The sequence below is a fragment of the Urocampus carinirostris genome, chromosome 4 (genome assembly GCF_059441175.1).
Source record: "Urocampus carinirostris isolate Australia breed hairy pipefish chromosome 4, RoL_Ucar_1.0, whole genome shotgun sequence".
Taxonomy (NCBI): Eukaryota; Metazoa; Chordata; class Actinopteri; order Syngnathiformes; family Syngnathidae; genus Urocampus; species Urocampus carinirostris.
The window spans coordinates 50,140,008-50,149,818 of NC_142352.1; the positions used below are offsets into that span (position 1 = coordinate 50,140,008).

The following is a 9,811-nucleotide window of genomic DNA, read 5'->3' on the forward strand; positions in this document are numbered from 1 at the left end:
TGCAAAGTACTTCACAGTAATTGATATTTGTTCAGCATTCTTCAGTATTCCGTTATCTGAAGACTCATGGTATCTCTCTGCATTCACATACCAAAGTAAACAGTACAGTTACACACGGTTGCCCCAAGGCTTCAAACATAGTCCTCATATGTTCAACCAAGTACTATGTAATGACCTGGAAGGCCAAGACATCAACAGTACACTGATACAATATGTTGACGACCTGCTAATCTGCTCAGCAATGCTATGACATAGAGACTCAATCAGAGTCCTGGAAACAGGACACAAGGCTTCACAAGCCCAATTACAATACTGTCAGCCGCAAGTGGAATATCTGGGACGACTCATTTTACAAGGAAGTGTTGCAATGACACCAGAACAGCTCGAGGGAGTCATCAAAGCTCCAAAACCTCAGACATTTGGACAAATGATGACCTTCCTTGGAATGACTGGATTCAGCTGAGTGGATTGAGGACTACGCATGGAAGACCAGCCCATTGAGGGACTTGATGAAAGAAGCAGGAACGAAGATGCTAAAAGCAAAACTACAATGGACAGACATTGCGATGGACGCTTTCGAAAACCTCAAGCAAGAAATGCAAAGGGTGCCTTTGCTGGCGCCACCGGACTACACAGAACCATTTCTGCTGTACGTAGCAAGTCGATACAATATGTATGCATCGGCTGTGTTAATGCAAGAGACGTGCAGTGATAGACAAAAACAGCCAATTGCCTACTACAGCACCAAGATTGACAATGTGGTGCAAGGATGGCCGCCATGTTACCAAGGCTTGGCTGCCGTTCATTATGCGTTTGAGAAGGCCACAATGGTAATTATTGGCTATCCAGTGATAATTTAGACCCATCACAAAATCACAGAATTGATATATCAAGGTAAGTTCGTTGTCACTCAGGCCAGATGCCTGCAGTTCACGCCACTGTTGACATATCCGGACATTACATTGAAAAGATGTAACATTACAAATCCGGCTGACACCATTCCGTTTGAGTTTGAGGGTAAAGCACACGAATGCATTGCAGACACGATGAAGTACACCAGGTTGCGACCGGACTTGGAGTCCACTCCGCTACTAAATGCAGACCTGACATATTTCATTGATAGATCATGCTTCCGAGATTACCAAGGAAATCATGCTGGGTACGCAGTTGTCGGTCAAGAAGCTGAGCAGTATGTCAGGTTTAACCCAACAGATGTACAAAACCTATATACAAAAAAGACAGAGAGAACGTGATATTTGATTTACTTGCAAGGAGAAATATCCATAGTCTACCCTAAGGCAGTCTGCTGGATACTCTGAAATATTCTTATGCTCCTTGTCTTTTTATTGTGTTCGGAAGGCCCTAATTTACATAAGGTCTCCTCTGCTAAGGGAAGGGGAGTAACAAAACAAACAGTTGAGACCTGTTTATACGATAACATGTTATCTATAGCAAACAAAAACTAGGTGAGCCTGCGGTCAGAGAGGTCCCTTATCTGGCCGCAGATAAGGTGTTTATCCTGTTTCCTCCTTCTTCAAACACAAGCAAGAAAGGCACATTATATGCAAAGTAGATAATGCAACAGTGGAATAACATAGTTACAGTTTAAATCCATCATTTCCCTCCTGTTTATTCACTTTGCACTATTTCTCTTTGTCATCCAATAACTTTTTCTCTCGATTTTCAGTTACAAAATCATGTTATAGTACTCATGTTACACTTAGAGGTTAAACTTTGTCGTCTGATTCACCATAGTCAAAAACTTCTGAAAAAAGATCTGGAAAATGTGAGGAAGTGGCATTTGCCAGGCTAAAAACGTCTCGGCGACGACGATCTTGAGGTCTTTGCAAAAAAATGGCGTTGTGAAGGAAGTTCTCAAAGAGCTTGAGAAAGACGCGGTCATCCTTCTCCCGGTCCTTCTCCTCTGGGGTCTTTGGGCAAACGCAGCAAGGACCCTTCTTGGCCCCGGACAATTCCGACTTGGTGGGCTTGCTGATCTCCTCCATGTCGCTAAATCCCGTGGCAGGGATCCGGATCGGGATCTTCAGCTCTTTGGAGCAGTAATTGTGCAGGTATAGCTCTCGGTCTTCTGGCTGCCGCTGCCATCTGACGAGGTAGTAAGTTAGGTTGCCGTTGGGAAAAAGAGGCGGCGACCATTTGACCAGCAGCTTCATGGATGAATTTGCGTAGGCACGGGGTTCTTTGGGCACGGTCGGCAATGACGGACGAGTTCGAATTCAAATAATGTCACTCTTTGCACCAGGAATGTGCTTGTCCTCCACCCGCAGGGTAATGGCCTTGACAAAAATGGCATACTGGGTCCAGGGTTTGAGGTGGTGAATGGCGACTTTGGGGTCCGTATTAAAGATCCACGTCCACCATGTGCCAGCTGTTGGAACCGCAGCCGTCCTGGCCGTCGAATTCGGTGATGTTCTTGAGAAGGGGCCTCCTTGTAGTAGACCATAAAGCTGATAAGGCCTTTGTAATCCCGTGGATGGTAGCGCTCCCACATCAGGCGGATGGCATAGCTGGACGTGCTGTTGGACAAAATCCTGAGGACGTTGCTCACACAACTGGCTCTTTCGCCGTTATTGCGAAAGTCGCCTTCCTGGGGCTTTTCCGTGACGCTGGTTTTCTCCCACATGGTGTGGATCTCAGACATGCAGAGTTTGGTATTGAGGCGGAAGAAGAGGCGTCCCGCATGGATGGTTAGGTTGTGCTGAGTCCAGTCCCAGAGGTTGTGAAGGTGCTGGATGTTGATGTCCAGATTGCCGGCGATGACGGTGCAGTCCTTGAGGGACTGAGCGGCGTTCACCGAGTCGATGACGGAGGTGGAGCAGATTTTGTCGCATAGGCCGTTGCAGGCGCTGCACAGCATCCGATTACTCTCGTTGGTGCGGACCCGGAGGGGCAGTCGGGCATGCACTCGCCCTCGTGGATGACGAAGTGAACGTCGCTGGGCAGGTGAACTTGTGAGCAAAGGTCCATGGTGATGCAGCGCCAGCCCTCGAACTTGAGAGTGCCGGGCGGGCAGTCGGGCACGCAGCGGCCTTCGTGGTAATAATGCAGGCAGGCGACGCATGCCGTGTCGCTGTTTGCGTGCGTGCAGCTGCCCAGACATTGGCGGTGGCAGCATTCGCCTTTTTCGGTGCAGGCGTGCTTGCAACGGCTGGGACACATTAATCGTTGTCCATTCGCAGCAGCTCCACCAGGATGGAAAGTTCTTTTTCCTACCACACTGCAGCACGGTTGTATGCCGCAAACTTCCAGTGAGAGGTTTTGAAGTGACCCTGCAGCGCCCTCCAGAGTTGCAGGGTTGGAGCTCTCAGCAAGGAGTGTCAAATATGGCTTCACCACTGCCGGGTGCAAAAGCATTTCAGCGCCCGTGGGGTTCTTGGAGAAACCTGGGGAACGCCATCCCAGTTGTCTTCCTGAGAGTTCTTTTACTTTTTCTTCTTCTCTTTTGCACATTAAGGTTTTCTTCAAATAACAATAAAAACGTTGCTATAATTACTACTACCAATTTGCCTACCGCTACCATTCTACCTGTTAGCATTCTACCTGCAGATCTGCAATTCCTCCTAACACTTCCAGAGTTGTGGACAATCTTCACTGGTTTGAGACGACTGCAAACTATAATTGCAGCTCCCTTTGTAGCCAGACTTCCTCTGAAAGTTTTCTTGAGGAATAACAGCTCTCCAGTAGGTACCACAGTGCTATTACAATGACGCAACTAAGAACAATCAAAGCGTATGCTAAAATAGAAACATTGAAACAGTTATTTTACTCATGCTTAATTACTTTCTTACAGTGTGTCAAATGAGCTCATGTGTTTTTTTTTTTGTTTTTTTTTGCAATCTTTACTGCTTTTTATCAGGACCCAATCACCTGGTTCAACTAGTTGGCTTTCCTATGGAGACATAAAAAGTGTATCATCGTTATCATTACGATCCGCCAGTTGCTTCTGGTGCTGCAACATTTTTCTCATGTAATCAACCAGAGTACTTTCATCATCAGTTTCCCACATATTTTTAAATAATGGTAATTCACCAAATATTACTTCATATGGTGTTAGCACATTTGTACTGATGATGTTAATATACAGTTTTACTAATTCTAGACATTTAGTCCATGGTCTTTTGGTTTCTTCCATACACTTCCTAAGTCTGTTTTTTTATAGTTCCATTCTTTTTTTTCTTTTTTTACCAACCCTGCACTTTGTGGGTGATAAGCACAGTGATCTTTTAGGTCTATATGAAATGCTTATTTTAGTTAATTTTTTGATTTACAAAATGTGAACCATTATCACTATAGATCTTTTCTGGAATCCCATAACATGGAATTATGTCTTGGCATAATGCTTTAGCTACTGTTAGCGCATCTGGGTGTTTTGTAGGAAAAAGCTCTATCCATTTTGAGAATGAACCTATTATCATTAAACATAACTTTTTCCTTTCACTATTGTTAAGTTCTATAAAGTCCATATGTATGTGTTGGAATGGATAATCTGGTTTTGGAAACTGTCCTCTCTTTGGTCTTAGATTACACTGAGCATTGTGCTTTGCGCATATCAAAACATGTTCTACAAAATTTTTTTATTTTTTTTTTTTTTTTTTTATAGGAGTTAAAACCATAGGTTATCAATATCTGGTTTATCAATCCTACTATCCCTCCTGTTGAGACATGTCTTCCCATGTCTCAATATTTCTGCCCATTTGTATAGATTTTTTTTTTTTTTGGTAGGATTGGTTTATCTTCTTGTCATTTACAGATTCCATCTTTTAGGTGTGCTCCTTTTCTTTTCCAGAGTTCTTGCTCTGGTTTAGGTGATTGATGTTGCATTTCTTGTAGTATTTTGTTTTTAAAGCATTTTCTGTTAGACTTAGAACTGTTATTTCTCGTTGTGCAGCTTGTTTTGCTATTTTATCTGCAAATGCATTGCCCTTTGAAACTGGGTTTGTTTCTGGTGTATGGGCCACACATTTACATATAGCTAACTGTTTTGGCAGCTGCACTGCTTGTAATAGTTCTGTTAGCAGTTTTGCATGTGTCACTGGTTTTCCTGTTGATGTTATCATACCTCTTATTTTTCCAATGTTGTGCAAACGTGTGAGTTGTTGCATAGGCATACTGGCTATCTGTGTATATTGTTGCTATCTTATCTTTCATTAGTTTGCAGGATTCTGAAAGGATCAGTAATTCTGCAGCTTGAGCTGAACAATGTTGAGTTAATGCTTCTGCCTTTAATACTTTATCATGTGTTACTACAGCATAGCCTGTCCTCCTTTTCCTGTTTCATCTTTCTTTCCTATGAAACAATACTTTGTCTGTTATTTTAGCCTCTTTTTCTTTTTGTTCACGTTCTGTTTTCTTTTTTCTTTTAGTTAAATGACTATGTAGACATTATTTTTTATCCATGCAGATATATTTTTAAATTCTCATGATCTGTCTCAAGATAATTAATCTGCTATTTTTAAATTCCTATGATCCAACCTACTCAGGCTCAATCAGTTTCTCGTTATCTTCTGAAAACACTCTTTCCATAGAAATTGTTTCTTTTTAACTATAAGTCAGCATTTGTTACATATTTATTAATCATTTGTTAATTGTAACATGCTTATACTTAAAAATGAAGTGTGGCTTATTTCACCTTCTCTTTAAGGACTTTTTATCAGTTGTCCTCCTAGGGGATCTTGTCCTTGGCGCTAAACTTATCAAAATTCCAAACCATCACACTGCCTAAACATCAAAAAATCTCAAAAATGCCAAATGGAACTCAACGTCAAATTTTTTTAATTGTCATTTCCTCTCTCTTCAATCATAATCAACTATCTTTTCTCATTGATTCAATATAAAACAACATATACTTGTCACTAATAAATTGCCTTATCAACTCGCAATGTATTATATTATATTATTATCATAATCTTCGGTTTGCAATAGTTTTTTCTCTTTGCAGCCCCTTAATATCCTTAGAGATTAAGAGCTATACAAATAAACATGACCTTATCTGAATTAATACTTGTGTGTCTTTTTTTTTTTCCTTTTAAAAACAAAGCACATTTCATTTAGAGATTAAAACAGAAAATTTAATTTCCAATCTCACGATTTCTTTTTCTGTGTTAATACGTCGTTATTTTCAAACTCATTTCAAAATTTTGATTATTTGAAATGACTCAGATTTCCTGCTCTTTAGTATGCAATATTCTTTTTCTTTCCCTGATTCTACTAATATATCATCTACATAAGTTAGTAGTTCGCTCTTATCTAGAGGCTCGAAACTTACTTGAGAGTAAATTCTTGGACTTTCACAATACCCTTGAGGTGTAGGTATATCTTTTCCCTTTAAACGTAAATGCAAACCAAAATTGATTGTCTTTATGCACTGGTACTGAGAAGAATGCGTTGCTTATATCTACCACTGTGAAATACTTTGCCTTTGGGTTCAGTGAGTTCAATAGCGTGTGTGGATCCACCAAACAGGGACTTTTGGATCACTGCATTATTTACTGCTATCAAATCCTGAACAATTGTCCATCATGTTGATGGGGGTGCCTCATTTACAGGAAACATCGGTGTGTTTACGGGTGACTCAGCGTATTCTACTAGTACTCCCACCTTCTTTAAATCTTCTATTACTGGTTCTATTCCTTCCATTGCATCTGGTTTTAAAGGATATTGTTTTATTCTGGGTCGATCTTCTGTTTTGGGTCTTATAGTTTGTGCTACTTTTACTAGTCTTGCATATGTGGGTCCCTGGGACCATAGTTTATTAGGAATTTGTTTTAATAGCTCCTGTTGCTCCTTAGTAAAGTAAATGTTTTTTTTTTTTTTTTTTTTTTTTTTTTTTTTTTAGATGTACTCCTGAGTTTACTATTATAGTCCAGAATAATGACTTTCTGGATAGACCAGTATAATCGCTGAACCATGTGTTAAGGCCTGTTGCTACCCAATACCGTACATTTTCTCCTCTGTAATATTATTTGTGTATAAATATTGTGGTATTTCTATCTTCTTCTTCTAAAGCAAAACAACATATTATGTCCATGCTTATTAGCATTTAATTAGATATTCATCCCCTTGAAATAAATTTCTTTTATATTTGTAGCTTTTCTATAAAAGTAATGTTATAAATGGTAAATGGTCTGCATTTATACAGCGCTTTTCAAGTCAACGAAGACCTCCAAAAGCACTCTATAATGTGCTTTTAGTCATCTAGACTTAACACAATTCAATGTTGAAAAAGTAAAGTTATTTGTCCCAATTTATGGTATTACGGTTAGTCTCACTTAATTTTCAACCAATTATCTTTTTTGATATTTAATTAACTTTCCCCTTTATGTTTCTCTTTCTTTTTTTTGTATGCTCCTTTTCTTAATATTTATTTTCTTTTCCCTTTATACCTTCTTTTACTTACTCTTATCTTTCTGTATTTGTAACTTCCCTACCTGTTCTGCCAACAATCCATTCTCAACATAACATTCCTTCCTTACACGCCCTCTCACAATAGCTTTTTTAGCTCACCAGTTTAATGCGAAAATGACGTATAATCATCTCGCTCAATTTTAATTTTTTTCTTCAAACCAATTAAATCTACTATTTTAGCTTCACTTATTTAATGTGAAAATCACATATATTGATGTGCAACAAGTTATATTACTCATTTGTATTCCACTCAATACACTTTTCCTCCATATTCATTGAAAATAAATTATTTATTAACGCTTTTTCAATACTTTTGTATAAAAATACCTTTATCTCAAATTAATTTATTCCAATTCACTCAAATAGATTTTTCCTAGTCTTCCCAGTCCTTATTTTACCAATTTTTGTACGGAAAACAGGAATATCTTATCTTTTTCTGTATTATTCTGTCATTATCTTGAATTAACGCATCTAAAATAACTCACTCATTTTTTTCCCTAAATTTCTCAGTTTTTAATTTATCGATTTTCAACTAAAAAATTCAGACCGCAAGAAAATCTCCAGAACCATCTGTGGCCCGGTGCCTGTGTTAAACACCCTTATGGTGAACACCTATTCCTCAAAAAATTTACTTTTTCCAACTCCTTTAATCTGTTCTATCAATTTTTCTTAAATATCACTCTTTAAACAATCTCAGCTCTTTTGAAAATGTACTTTTTTTTAGCGTTTAGCTTTCTTTTTGACAAGTAAGACAGACAAACATATAACATAAGACATACACAGGGCCCAAACAATCAAACTTCTAATAAATTTAACAAAATTTGGTGATTTAGGTTTCTTATTTTTTCTTTATACAGTATGTTTTCTAAGTTTAAAACCTGTTCTTCAAATTTCTCATGGCGAGTTTTGAAAAGATATTCTTCCTCTTCCTCATTTTTATCCTTTAGCTTTATCTCTATCTCAAATTTCATTTCAGGCTTTGGTCCTGGTTCCGGGCCTAGTCATGCACTCTGATGGTCTTGTGGGGAAGGGTTGCTTCTGCAATTTATAGCAATATGCCCTTCCTTCCCACAAGACCAACAGGTTCTAGGTTTATTGCTTGCACGTGATCCAAGACCTCTGCCTCTACCATGGCCTCTACCTCTTCCTCGGCCTCTACCTCTAGATTGTTGAAAGAACACTGTGGTTCCTTCATCTTCTTGGTAGAAAATTGTTGATGGCTTCTTCTCCCCTTTCTTACTTTTGATCACTTTCTCAGCATGGAGGGCATGATTTATGTATTCTGCAAGTGTTCCTCCATTCATGCTTATATAGTGGCGATTTACCCATCCACTAATCTCTGGTAAGGAGCCTGAGTGCAATGCATTTTTTAATTGTTGTTTATAGGGGCCCTCGTCAGCTCCATCACCAGGTTCTAACCCACTATGTGCCCTAAACAACTTTTCCATTCTTACTCTGTATTCATCAAATGGCTCATCTGGTTTTTGTTTACATCTCCCTATTTCAGTGTAATTTGCTCTTTTCCTGTATTTAGTTCTGATTCTTTCTAGGAGAGGGGTCACCTGTTGTGTCAATCGTTCAGATTCGGGTGCAAGTATCACGGGAGGGTTAGCGTCATTAGTTGGAGAGTATGCTACTTTTACGTGGAACCAATCTGGCCCTAATTGTGTCATCCAAACTTGCTGTACTTCCATTCCGTTTAGATGATAAGATCGCCTTAGATTTTCTATCTGCGTTATGCATTCTTCTATATCATCTCTCTCCTGTCTTGCTATTTTTATCCAGACTTGTGTCTGTTCATAACCTTCTTTTCTCATCTTATTATTTTTCTGTTTGCATTTGTTTCTTATTTTTTGTTGCAGTTCTCTAATGCCTGCTGTGGACAACTTCCCATTAAAGTTATATTGTTTTATCCAGTAACATAGGGGTTCTATTGCTGAGGAATCTTCCTTTTCAATGATTTTCCAGTCTTTGCACGAAAGATCTTCTAAAAGCTTCTGTTTTACTTTACTTTGCCCCTTTCCCATTTTTAGAACTAAATTTGGACTCAGTGGTTTTTAATACCTAGTGTATTCTAACACTGAGTTTCTCTTTCAACAGGATGGTGATAAATAACCTTTTGTGGTAAAATTCACTTCAACCTTTGCAGGTGGAATTTTCTTGCCTACATGCATCCACAAAGGCTCACCATTTATTCCCTGTTGCTTTGGTATAAAATACAATTACCTAGTGGTAATAGTATTTTCTTTCACACTCACTTTCACTCTTTTTGAAGAACAAAGAACTTCCCTTGAGTTCTTTTTAAACAGAGAGGAACCCTTGCCCTTTTACTTAGAGGAACCCTTGCCCTCTTACTTAAGACTTCACTGTCTTAAAGAACTTCCCT

At 38.9% G+C, this 9,811-nt stretch overlaps 1 pseudogene; it reads right to left on the minus strand.

Moving 5' to 3' along the window:
* Positions 1-1,261: 1,261 nt before the first annotated feature.
* On the minus strand, positions 1,262-8,620 carry LOC148368086 (insulin-like growth factor 1 receptor pseudogene; annotated as a pseudogene).
* Between the last annotated feature and the right edge of the window lie 1,191 nt (positions 8,621-9,811).